This window comes from Pinus tabuliformis, chromosome 5_2, assembly GCF_031772625.1.
Source record: "Pinus tabuliformis cultivar Carrire ecotype Pingquan chromosome 5_2, CPIR1, whole genome shotgun sequence".
Lineage (NCBI taxonomy): Eukaryota > Viridiplantae > Streptophyta > Pinopsida > Pinales > Pinaceae > Pinus > Pinus tabuliformis.
Genome location: NC_142306.1, coordinates 813,506,857 through 813,520,393, shown reverse-complemented (window position 1 = coordinate 813,520,393; position 13,537 = coordinate 813,506,857).

Here is a 13,537-nt window from a genome sequence, read left to right as displayed (position 1 = left end):
CTTCTGCTTCTGCGCAACAAAGCTTTCTGCACATATGCGTGTTCCTGCATCTAATTCCATAGGCACGCGCCATTCCTATGTCCAAAGCCCCACAACTTCCTGTATATCTGTATCTGTTACCATATAAGGAAACATGTGCCATTTCTTCTTAGGGTCTTTACGTGCTTTGATCGAGACCCTATGAAAATCGGCTTTGAATTCTGCATAAGCTGATATTTGAACGTACAAGGTGGGAGACAACCTTGGTCATTAGTTAACCACCATGTGCATGTCCATATCCATCAAAACCCAAAATATCTTCTTCTCCTTAACACGCTATGGATCTTTTAAGGCTCATAACGAGGCAAACTACGTTGCCTTGGGCAATTCTTCTTTTTGCGGAGGAAACTGGCTATCCTCCTATAACCTCCAAGCAATCAAAACAATTAACAATAACATCCAAGTATAATGAAATGGCTTTCTCTCATCCTGGGATCTTGGTAGTTCGCAAGGAACTCCTGACATAGATACTTGGCCCAGTTGTACTGAACCCCTTCACACTTAGAGATACGAGCGATATGACCGGCACCATAACTTCATTCGCACAACATTTTCTCATTACTTTGCCTACTAGAATCTGGGAAGCCAACTGTATTGTCGAGTTAGATATTGATGTGATAGAGTACCCTCGCGACTTTTTTATTAGAACAAACTCCTTCTTCATCTTATTTTCCAACTCTTTTTCTCTGTTTTTTCCTCCAAACTCTTTTGTAGGGTTCTCCCCCTTGTAAGGTAACTTAGTTATCATGTGGATCAACATCTCAGTGATAGGCTCTCATAGCCATAGGCACCCATCATGTACCAGGACGAGGATCTGGCGCACACAGATCGTATTAATGGGGGAGCGATGATAATGCGACACTAACAACTGATTGAGAAACCCTAACTGCTCAAGACCATGGGCCCACTTCATAGGCTCCAAAATTATAGCCCCCGTGTCATCATAGTAGATTTATTTCATGTACTTGTGAGTCACCAAGTGCGAAAACTTTTTGTGGTCCGCGAGGTCCCAATCTTCCATTTTAAGAACCTGAATGCACGCCAACCTAGGACCCTCGAACACAACCTACTCCAGTAGCACAGGTATCAAAACTGAAAAATTTCCCTATAGCGAGATCCTTCGTGACTTTAGTTTTTCCCTTCCACAGAGGGATATGCTCAGGCAGCCTCGTCATAGGCTCCACCCCTTCAGCATCAACATCCTCAATACCCTGGAATTCTTCCTCTTCTAGGTCCACTACTTTTTCTAGTTGCTTATCCTTTTTTTGCTTTGCCTATGTTTTGGTGTGCTTCCTTGGTGACGCACACACTGGAACCAGCTTCTTCAGTTTTTACTTGCTAGCAGGCTTCTTTTCTTTAGCCCCAATTTGTTTCGGCCTAGGAAACCTCGGCGCCATGCACACTGCAGGAATAGCCTCCATACTAGACACGTCTAGTTCTGGCGTATCAGACATAGTTGCTTCCAAACTCAGGGCTTTAGCGGGGTTAGTGGTAGTCATTCACTCCAAAAATAAATCTCGAGCTGCTGAAGAACAGTTCGTGAGTGACATAAATTCATCCCAGAACACTCGGCTCATATGCAACAGACAGCGAAAGACTCCAACACTCAGGATGAAAACTTTTCTCTGCTGGACTGACACACATAATTTATAGGGGGATTTGAATTCAAATCTGACCATTCCCCCCAATTTTTTATTAATAATTTTATTTTGGCGACAAATATTCTCATATTTTTGCCTTAATTTCCACCACCTCGCACCTCTTAACCTCTTTCTGGCCGTCAAATCATGAATAGTAACTCCAACAGTCATTTTCCTATTGGGTTGCGTGGTACCTTCCTCCATGGCACAACTTCCTGAGCACAACTTTATTTGTTGCATCCTCGTCACTTTTTGCACAGCTAGGTCGATGCCTTGTTCCCCACACCAGGCAGTGTAGTTTATAGTCCCACGCTCCCTTGCAACTGCCAAGAGCACCAAGACTATCTTACCGCCATATAGTCATTGCGCAGGATCCCCTATATACAGCTTCAACCTACTCCCATTTAATTTTCCTGGGAAGGGTTCCCCATTCAGCTTCACGAGCTGAACTGCACCACCATCTGTAATTTCCTTAACAATATATGGCCCTAACCAATGCATCTGGAATTTACCCGAAAATTTAGTGAACTTACTATCATATAACAATACAAGATCGTTTACATTGAATGTGTGAAGCTTGATATGGTGATCATGCCATGATTTTCACTTTCCTTCTGTACTTTTTAATGTAATCCTACCAAAAATCAGTCTTCTTTGAGCTCTAGGAGTTTTGCAAGCCATTCTTCTAGGGCCTCGTGATCTGCCATATTCATTAAAGCTACTACGCATAGACTAGGGACAATGTATTCCATCAGCATTACGACTTCAATACCATATACTAATCTGAACGACGTTTGTCATATCATCTTCTTACAATTAGTCCTATAAGCCCATAGCACTACAGGTATGCATAAATCCTAATCATTATGTTGCACGTTATAGATCTTTGTCAACGTGTTCTCCAAAATTTTGTTAAAAGCTTCAACAGTTTCATTTGCCTACAAGTAATATGGTGTACATTTCTAATGGTAGACCTGGAATTCATCAATCAATGCGCTGATCATTTCATTCAAAAAGTGCATACCCCTATCACTCATCAACACTTTCAAGCATCCAAACCTTGTTAATACATATTTAAACAAGAATTTTTCTGTCGTAGCCCTTGTTAGATATTCTGTCGTAGTGATAATGTAGCATGTTCTTGTTTTCTTTCTAGGGGCTAAATTGGCCCAGTAAAATCAATCACCCACTTCTCAAATGCCTGCAAAGATACCTGAGGATGTAGTGGTATAATCTCATCCCTTCGTGACGGTATGCCAGTTCTTTGACATGCATCTCACACCTTATAGTATGCCTTGGAATCCTTGTGCAATGTTGGCCACTATAGACCCACGCGTAAAATATTTTGCGCAGTTTCTTTGTCTACATAATGGCCTCCTGCAACTCCCCCATGAGCCTTGGTGAGAATGCTATCACACTCAAAGTTCGGCACATATCTTTGTAATATTTCATTGGCACCCATTTTGTACAAATGTCCCGCAATGACTAAAAAGTCAGTTTCACGCACTACTAATTCCTTCTTTTTTTGACTTGTATATCCTTTCGGTGCCATCCCTGTAGTTAGGAAGTGAATAATATCAAAAAAATGGTCATCTACTACGTGCACTGCAAAGAGTTACGCATCTGGAAACCCTTCCTCCAAATTACTTGGTTCTTCACTTGTTTCAATTCGTGACAGATGGTCAAGTCCAGCATTCAACCTGCCCGACTTCACAATGACTTGAAAGTCATACTCCTGAAATAATAACAACCATCTACAAATTTTCCCCCCAACACAGGATTTTTTACCTGGTATTTTAAGGCAGAATGATCTGTATACATCTTTAAATGCCTTCCTAATAGATAATGTATGAATTTCTACAATGCGTAGACCATGGCTAGCCCTTCGTGCTCAGTCGTTGAATAATTTTTCTCAACCTTACAAAGGCTATAGGATGGTCCATCTCTCCCTCACTGGCTTGTGTTAGCACTGCACCCAGCGCAATGCAAGAAGCATCCACATGTACTTGAAGCTCCTTTTTCCAATCAAGAAATACCAAGACTGGCGCAATTACCATATTTTCTTTTAACGCATATAAATTGCGCTGACATTCTTCATCCCAATAGAATGTCGTATCCTTCTTTAGAAATTTTTCCATGGGCACAGTAATTTGAGCGTAAGCCTTGATAAATTTTCTATAATATCCCATATGTCCCAACGTCATGCGCAGTTGCTTGACATTCCTAGGGGCCTCCAAGTTTACAATTACCATAATCTTTGCAAGGTCCACCATCAATCTTTGATTTCACACAACATGACCCAGCAAGATCCCAAAAGGAACACAAAATATGCATTTTTTCAAATTTAGCATTATCTGGTCTCTAGGACATGTATCCAACATAAGGGGTAGACTTGCTACATGGCACTTCACCAAGCCAAACATCATCCAATCATCAAAGTACACTTCTAGGAACTTATGAATGAACTCCTCGAATGTTGCTATGACTATGCGGGAAAATATTGCAAGTGTGTTCTTCAATCCAAATGGCATAATAGTGTACTGAAAGCAAACCCACTCTATTGTGAAGGTGGTATTTCTTCTATCTTCTAGGGCAATCTTGATCTGATGATACCTAGAAAACCCATCAGTAAAGGAATAGACCCCCTACCCTCCAACATTTTCTCACACTTCCTCTGTAAATGGCATTGTAAATAGATCGTGAACACATGCGTCATTAAGCTTTCGCATATCTACGTAGATCCTTATTTCTCCTTTTTGTTTCTTCTCTTGGACCACCATCGGGCTGACCCAATTAGATTCTTCAATAGGTTCTATGATGCCTGCCTCCAACATTTTATCTAGCTCTTGGCGAACCTTTTCCCCATGCTTAGGGTTAAGGCGATAAGGCCTCTGTTTAACAGGATTCACGTATGGTTTCAATGTGATCTTCATAAGGCCAAAATCACCATTTATGCCCTTTAAATCTGAAAACTTAGTGGGGAAGAGATCCTGGTATTCATGAAGTAATTCAGCAACTTTATATATAGTAGCATCGTCCCAATAATCTCCAATTTTCGTGAACTTTGATTCTTCTTCAGTGCTAATGTTTACTTGATTCATTTTTAAAGGTGCGGAGATGTCTGGGTTCTCTATTTGTGGGCCTTTGACTTTGTGATGCCCTTCTACCTCTGGAATGTTGATATTCCTTAGGTCTTCCTCCTCTTAAGTGGTCACATTATAGCATTACAATGCGTGGCATAACTGCGTGCTCCAATCCGATTGGATCCATTCCATAGGTTCCTTTAGTGTTTTGAAGATGATCGCTTTAATCTCTTGCAATTCTTCATCTATGCTTTCAAATCTATCTTCAAAGTTGAATGTCAATAAGAAACCTTCCTTCAATACATCCCATTCCACAGTGCCATGGCGAAGCTCTGTTTCAAGATACCAGTTCATGGAGATTGTATCCAAGGTATGACAAAATATGTGTACCCACTCTTGCTGCAGTTCTTTCCCCCATGCCTTAGTCCATTTTTCCAGGTGGTCACATGGATCATCCCTTCCATTATAATTCTCAGTCATTCTAGTATTATCATGCCCAAACCATAGCTTCATCATTCTTCTGTAATCTCGCCATCTAGAAAAAAAATATCCTTATGCATACCCCACCATCGTGTAGGCGTAGCGCACAGCACCAACTCCAATTCTTGAAAGCGGTGGTCCTCAGGGACTTCGCGCTCAAATTCATCTAAAAACAGATCTACGTCAGTTAAACCATCATAATAAAGTAACTTTCTTACCTCCGACGAAACACAATGCAGCGACTTTGTCATCATATTGCATCGTAATGTAGAAACTTCATATAAGCGATTCTGCCAATGCTCTAATTCCTCTTCTGAATCATAGGTGCAGGAACTCTCCTAGTCCAATGCAATTCGTCCATTTTCCATTGGATTGATCCAGTCCTAATCTCACACTGTTATCTTGTAGATTTGATCCATCTTGCCATCGCTTTCTTCATAGTTGCAAATTGGTTCAGTATAACGCGCTCCTTCTGCAGGATCCAACGACACTATAACCCAAAGAAATTTTCTTTCAAAGGACATTTTCCTTTTCTTCAAATTAATGACCCCATTCACATCAATAGCCCAATCGATTCCCAAGAGTGCGGGGTAAGGATTACTGTCATCGACAATTTCTATAACTTCAAAGTTTTCTACTACACTCGCACCTTCAATATCAACTATTACTCCATATTACCATCGAATGGGGATGATTTTCTACTGGTTCACCATCCTGAGTTGAATTGGATACCACTACAGTGTAGGTCTCCCCATCCTTTTCCATGTCTATTTCAATAGAACATTCGCATCGTACCCTAAATCCAAGATGACCTGGTCCATTTCATAATCACCTATCTGCGTTGTTAACCGCATATCTCGCCCTGTTCATGCCTTATGCTTACCAATCTTTCTGACCACGTAGTGTTCATTAGGGGCCTTTTCTTTACCGATTTATTTATTTATTAATTCCTATAGTCCTTTCACAGCCTTGCTATTGTGCAGCAGCTCCATGCAGGTCTCCAAAAACATAGTGATTACAGAAGGATCAAACTCTACTGGCACACTAATTTCTTGCATCTTGTCCTCGTTTCCTGAGGTGGAGGCCTCAACTAAGCTCTTCTTGGCTTCCATAAATTTTTCCTTAGTGCGATTCAGATAAAATTCGGCTTCCTTCTCCAGACCTTTTCAGATCCATCCATCTTCTTCAGGTTGTTTACCTTTATCAGCACTAGAAGTCATTCCACTTCTCAGCACAATACTAATGCTTTGATTTTCCTCACGGGGCTCAGCCCTCATCATTGGTAAATTTTGCATAGGATGTTGAGGCTTTGTTTTCTTTTCTTGCATCTTAGTTATTAACACCGGCCATTCTTCTATGGTATGGTCGAACTGTCTACAGTATTGACAAGACGGATGTGTAGGATTCTAGAAATCTCGCGCATGGTTCCCTGGTTGTCCACAGTTGTAGTAGATAATATGACCACGACTTCTACCAGGTCCTCCTCCTCCAACCCATCCTTGGTCCTGATGATGAGTCTCATCATTGAGTAATTATATGGGCCTTAATTGGCCTTAATTCACCTCCTAGCTTAGTCAAACCAACTATTCTCAAAACTTATTACATACTTTTGATTGTATTTTTCTTATGAGTTGAGTTAGAGTTGGATATTCTGCTTTGTGGTCTAATGTGCATGTAATGCAAGAATAAAGGATAAAAGCAAAGGAAATGCAAGGATAAAAGGTAAAAGAAAGGAACTATGGTAAAAGACCTTGGTAAAAAACTCAAATGGGACAAGGAAGAGGAATTACAGGAGGTAACTCCTCCTCATTTAGTGCCCATCCATTCGAATATCCCTCCATCAGCTAAAAGTACAAACAAATAAATTTGAAGTACTAAAATATAGCCAATCAAGTGGAAGTACAAGCAGCCTCCCTACTAGAAGGCAGCCAAGCTAGTGAAAGTGAAAGGACAAGTTACCATTAAGTGGGAGTTGTACCTCCCTAATTTTCAGGGAAGTCGTTGAGACTTTAGATGTATAAACAAAGAGGCTTAGGACCTCAGTTTTTTTAGGAAGTTAACCAATAGTCAACCAGTCAGTGAGCAAGCATTCAGACTTTTTTCCAGTTGAAGACTTGTAATAGTTCTAATGTAATACAATTTTTGATTTATAATGGAGATGAGTTTTGATTTGAGCCAGCACTGAGTTAACTTAGAGGGTTGAAGCTCTTAGGTTAGGGCCCAACCCTAGCAACCAAAGCTCCTCTTTCTTGTATTGTTATGTCAGCATAGCTTCCTACTTTCTGTTCATTTGCTTAATCACATGCATCCTCGTTACAGCAGCAGTGCGGATTCATGCTTTCTGTGCATTAACTTAAGCAGTTCATTTCCATTATAGCAATAGCATAGATGCATCGTGTGATTGTTCATTTAGTTAAGTAGATGCATTTTCATTATAGTGGTTCAGCATAGATTCATGCCTTTCCTGTTCATTTACTGAGTGGTTGCAGTTTCATTACGGCAGGGTAGAAAAAAGTAATTGTGTTACAGTTTGTTCCCTTCATGCTTTCATCTAAGCAGTAGGTTGGAAAATAAAAAGGTCCAAAAGGTTGTTCATAGATGTATTGGCCTCACCTCCTCCCTCTGGGACTATGGTGTGAGGAAGAAACCCTGCAACAACCCCAAAAACACAGGGTTTTGATTTTTCATGGAGTTTATCGTTTAATCCAAGCACTAGAGTCATTTCATGTTGCTCTGTTCCCCTAACGGTCATCTGTCCATTCACTCCCTTTCTTTCATTGAACCTCATTCACATACCCTTTTCATTCCCCTACATCATGAAAAGATCAGCAGAAGCTATTCATCCTCGTTCAAACGATTTTTAACTGTCAAACGCCTTTCACAAGCCAAATTGTCCAATCGCTGCCTAATCCACTTTCCATGTTTGACGTTATCACCTTGTCAGATCTGAAGGTTATCATGCACCCACTCACCAACTTACTCGATCACCTCTCCACCGTAGATCTACCTTTCCAAATCCGACGACCCTCACATCATATCGCATGGATTTCCTTCTGACCGTTATCGAGCTAAGAGCACGCAATATGGGTGGTTTCCCCATGCTACATGTTGGTCAGGGAGGCTATTCATGTGAATTCTCAAAATACCATTTACAGTTTTGAGGGTGCGCGAGATATAGCTTACCACCCTGCAAACCTACTTGTCATTTTTGCACGTTTTTTTTCACGCTCCAACCTCCACCGTTGATCTACCCTACCAGATATGATAGTTGTCGCATCACCCGATCACTTTATCGCCTTGAAACCTCCATCGTCGATCTGTCTCGTGATCTGACGGCTGTCGCTTCACCTAATCACCAAATAGCTTAGCCGATACCCGTCGTTCATCTACTGATCGCCTCTGCAATATAATCCCATCTATCCATCCCGTTAGTCCACCATGTCCACCCATCTACCTACGTACCCTCCTACAATCTGATCTCATCCGTTCGTTTACCCCTCACCCACTTGATCCAACAGTCCTCATGCACTATTGCTTCCCCACGTCCTCTTTTCACCATTTTGATTTTTGACCCTTCTTCCACTTAGACACAGACCTAGCCTAGTTTCCATTGTTCAACCCTTAGCCTAGTTTTGATGTTTTTTGCTTCTGCAACTTAAATAACGGTCATAGGTTAGTGTTAATTTTTTTATTCTGCTTAGCATAGTTGTGTAATTGGTTAGCTAGGTTTTGGTGTGAGTTAGGCTTGCATGTTGTTTTCTCCATTTCTACAGTAGATTAGCTCTCCCCTAGACTAGGTTTGCTCTCCTTGTTGGGTGTGGAGCCTGATTATCTTCTGTATTCAAAGGTATCGCCGCATTGGACCCAAATTCGAAATGGGGCGGCAATGTCGTCCGTAAAATATTCGCTACAGGGGGGATACAGGGGGGAAGGCTGCGACCTTTTGGGAGCCCCCCCCCTCGGTGGGGGGTTTCGGGGGCAGCGCCCCTGAAGCTAAGAATATATGTAAAATTGCCTTGTAAAATGTTGTAATTTCGTAGTCAATCTAGGCCATTAATTAGGCGAAGATATGACGGTAGAAGTTATGTCTAATTTAGGGTTTTTTGCCCTAGAAGGCAACCCCTTGATATATATGAGAGAATTGTATTGCGTCTATGTATATCTGTATTTTGAGTGAGGAAGAGAGAGGAGATTGAGAGTGAAGAGGGAGTTACATCGGATCTGCTGTAGGTTGTATCTCCTTAGTTTGTTGGATAATATAAAAAGGACTAGCTGTTTCTCCATGGACGTAGCCCAAAATGGGTGAATCACGTATATCTGTGTCTCTCTTGTTTTATGTGTTTTCTATGTTTATATTTCTGCAATATTTTATGTGTTCCATTGCTTTGTAATATATAATTTTCTAACACTCCTTCCATCAAAATCAATCTCCATCTGACCCTATAGAAGCCTAGCTTGGAACCCCTGGGGTCTCTTGCCAGATGAGTAGTGACAACAGGAAGTACCTTCACTTCTACTTTTGTATATAGCACAGTCACCTCCAAGTTTGTATGAACTCTGGGTTGATAAGTAAAGTTGGTAGCCCTAGGAGTTGCAGCATTCTTGCTACAACACCTAGGCTCATCACTTGAAAACCTCTGCTCTCTCCTCTGGCACCTTGATCTGGAGGTCGAGTCTCTACCTGCATATGGTAAGTAACAGTTCGTTCCATCATCAGCTCATAGCTTCGAAAGTGGCGCTCATCGTGGCCCATAGATTTGTAAAAATTACAAAACAATTGTTGAGGTTTTTGAACAAACTTCTGAAGCAAGTGGTAGTTATTTGTCGCATGTTTCCCAGTAACTTGAAAAATGGCACACCATAGCACAGCCCCCATGATTGGCCCTATTGGGTCTTTTGGCTTCAGGGGAAGTTACCTCCCCTTGTAATATAATTTTCGAACACAAGACAATGATCCTTATCATCCCCATGGCCTTTGCACTTCAAAAACCAAACTTCTGCACGCGTGTCAAGCTTAGTCTCCTTGCCTATCTTCAAACTCTGTAATTATAGGTGGAGGCTTGCTAATTGTGAGTGGATATGATGCACCCCCAGGTTCATGTGCTGAATAGGTGATGCGTACAGCCTCATCGCGATCTCCAAGGCTTCTTCTTATGTATATATCTTCTGTTGTGACAGATAAACTCTCAAATGGGGCAAAAGCAATGCTATAAACCAGTCGCGATGCTGGCTATCTGAGATCTGCATGTTAGCATGTCTGATCTAGCACTTCAAACTCTAATCAAAGTCCCAAGGAATCTCCTAAGCCTTCATCATGATCCCTTTAAATTAAATATCACCGACTATGAGTCAAATTTGGGTTTACTAAACTCTTTGTTCAAAGTCACCTGAGTTTCTGCTAGTGATGCATGTGGATTGTTAGTACAATACTTAATGTACTAGGTTAGCACACGATCCTGCAAGGTGGTAACTAGCTAAGCCTTCTTTATATTATCATCATTTATTTGTTATACCGTCCACACACCATTCGCAACAAACCAGAACTGCTCTGGATATTCACTTCCTATTCCCTTGAAGATCGACATCTTCATTACATTCGCCATCTTGAATGGTGGCAGTGGAGGTGGAAGTGTGGGTGAAGGTGTATGTGGTGGAGGTGGAGGTGGAGTTGGAGTGGATGGATGATTTGTCCTAGGAATACCCTAAGATATTAGTTGAACAACACTTCATGGCATAGTCTGCGTTGCCCCTTCGCCATCACTTGAGGGAGGCCAAACCAATGGGCTATAAACTGGTCCTGATCCTGCATGATTTCAAAATAATCTTCCACTTCGTGTAGCTCCAAACATCAAGGTAATGGAATTACCTGTTTTTGACATAATAGTATTTTAATTCAAGTATTCAATGATATTAAATACTTACCTTGCAGTCCTTTGAAGAATCTTCGTCCCACTTCCGTATAGCTGACTGAGGTATCAACTACAAATTTTGTAGAAAATCCTCCCAGAATTTGAATGAGCCAATTATTGACAACCCACACAATCTTGTTTTCAGAGGCTTCTAATCGTCACACTAATTCTAGAGTCCACACTATGGGACTATCGAGCTTCCACCTTCCTTGACTATCTACCAATTTAGCCAACCACTCATACAGTTCAATAGGGAAGGTGCAGAAGAATATTTCATGTATCTCTGTATATAGATATATATCCAACCAATCCTCCTTTAACAAGTGCAGATTCCTATTTTCTTGTGCCATGAACTTGTGAATATTTTGATCCAGCCACTTTTCAATTTCTTTCGTGGTCAGATTCCAACGATGTGACATCACACATCTCTTTTAAGCAGATCTCGGCCCCGACAAGGAAACCATTTGTTGGCTTAAGGGGTCATGACCCAAGTTCAGAGTTAGTTGTGCCAACCAACAAAACCCTACACTACTGGCCCTTTCAGCAACAACCCACATAGCACAGTACAGTCTTACTCGAAGCAGTATGGGGGGGATGCAAGAACCAAGTTTCTACATCCAGAGACTAGTGTGATGTCTTCTAGTGCCTTGGATTTGCCTCTGTGCAGATCGATAAATTTATAGGACACATCACTTCAACTTAGTTAAATTGGCCTTCAGACCTTCGTGAAGGTCCACGATTAGTCCTTGTGGACCCTTAACAGTTGATTTACCTACTTACGCACATCAAAAAGTAACCTTAGATTGGAGTTGGTATAGACCCACTTTATTCATCAGAAAACATAAGAGAAATTATCCGAAACTTCGCAAAAATGGAGAAGCATTCATTTCATACATTATTAATATGGATTCAATAAATTTGCGTAGCATTCAAACATTATCTCATAAAACATTTCATTTATCGACGACATATAACATAAATAGATACAACAAAAATACTCAGTAATTCTTTGGAAAATTGCCTTTATTGATCTTCAATGACTGATTACAGACTCAAACTACCCTGTGCTCACAGCTGCAGGGGTCTACACACTTAGTTTCAGACTCCACCCAGGCCTCTATACACTCAATTGCAGATCCTTCCCTTCTCTACCTAGGCACAGGAAGAAGAGCCTTCTTGCCTTAGCTCTTTCACAAACTCTTCAATGAACCCCAATTCTTTATCAAAACTTATAGTTTCTTTCCCTGAGACTCACTAGGACTCAACTATTTATAGACTTTTCCATATAATGTCATGGTTCTTTCCACGGACCATGTGTGAATCTCAAAACTGACTCAAAAATTTACCTAAAACAAGGGGCTAAGCCCCTTTGACTCTTATTCATCCACGCGCCATGATTCCATATATCGTGGAGACTTTACATCTTTTACAAAACTTGTTACAAAAAATGACTAATTAATTCCATTCTACCCATGGGGTCCCCATCCCAACACTCTCTCATTCCCCATAGTTTTTGCCCTGAATTGCATCATCTAAGTCAATTTTAGGACCAATGCACCTTGGCCTCTTGCTGGACAACATTCACCTGTAGGTTGCTCCACTGTGGCCTATGTTGATCACCTACAGGTTGCCCTCTTTTTACTTGTGTTGGTTCTAGAAATCTAGGAAAAAGAGAGAGAATCCTGAAGTCTCCATTTCCATAAGCTTCTAGGATCTGTTGTTACATTTTACCTCAATTAAAACACTCGAACCCTATCCTATCTTACCTTGGAGTTTCCATCCCTTGTCCTTAGATCTCATCCTCCCATCAAGAGTGGATCTCAATCTCAACATTTTTAAAAGGATAATAATTCCCAACTTACCTCACTCTATTTATTTACAGCCTTCCATATGCAAGGGGTTGGCTTTTGGAGTGTGATTCTACCCTTATGTTGTTATTGTGAGAGTTATCCTTTCATGCATTTAGGATGGTTGGAGGTACACTTTGTGACAAAATAAGGACAAGTCAAAAACTTAGAGGAGTTCTTCTACAAGATTGACACCTATTTATGGTTGTAACTCACTCCATTTATGTCAATACAAAGAGTTCTTTTTTTTCCTATATGTGATGTTTTTATTTCATGTATTTCAATACCATGTTGATATTTTGAATGAAGTATATAGATTATTCTAAAAATATCTCGTATTTTCTTGTCTTGTGTTTCCTAGTTGTGCAGGTTCTAATTTTAGCAGTTGGAGCTAGGATTGGAGAATTCAGGCTAAAGGCATGAAACATACGACGGATTCCAAGTAGGTATCTTCCCCTCATCTACTTACTTTAAGGAAAACATTGGGTCCTTTGTCATTCTATTTTTCTAGGTTAGCCACGAAACCTAGGGGATATATT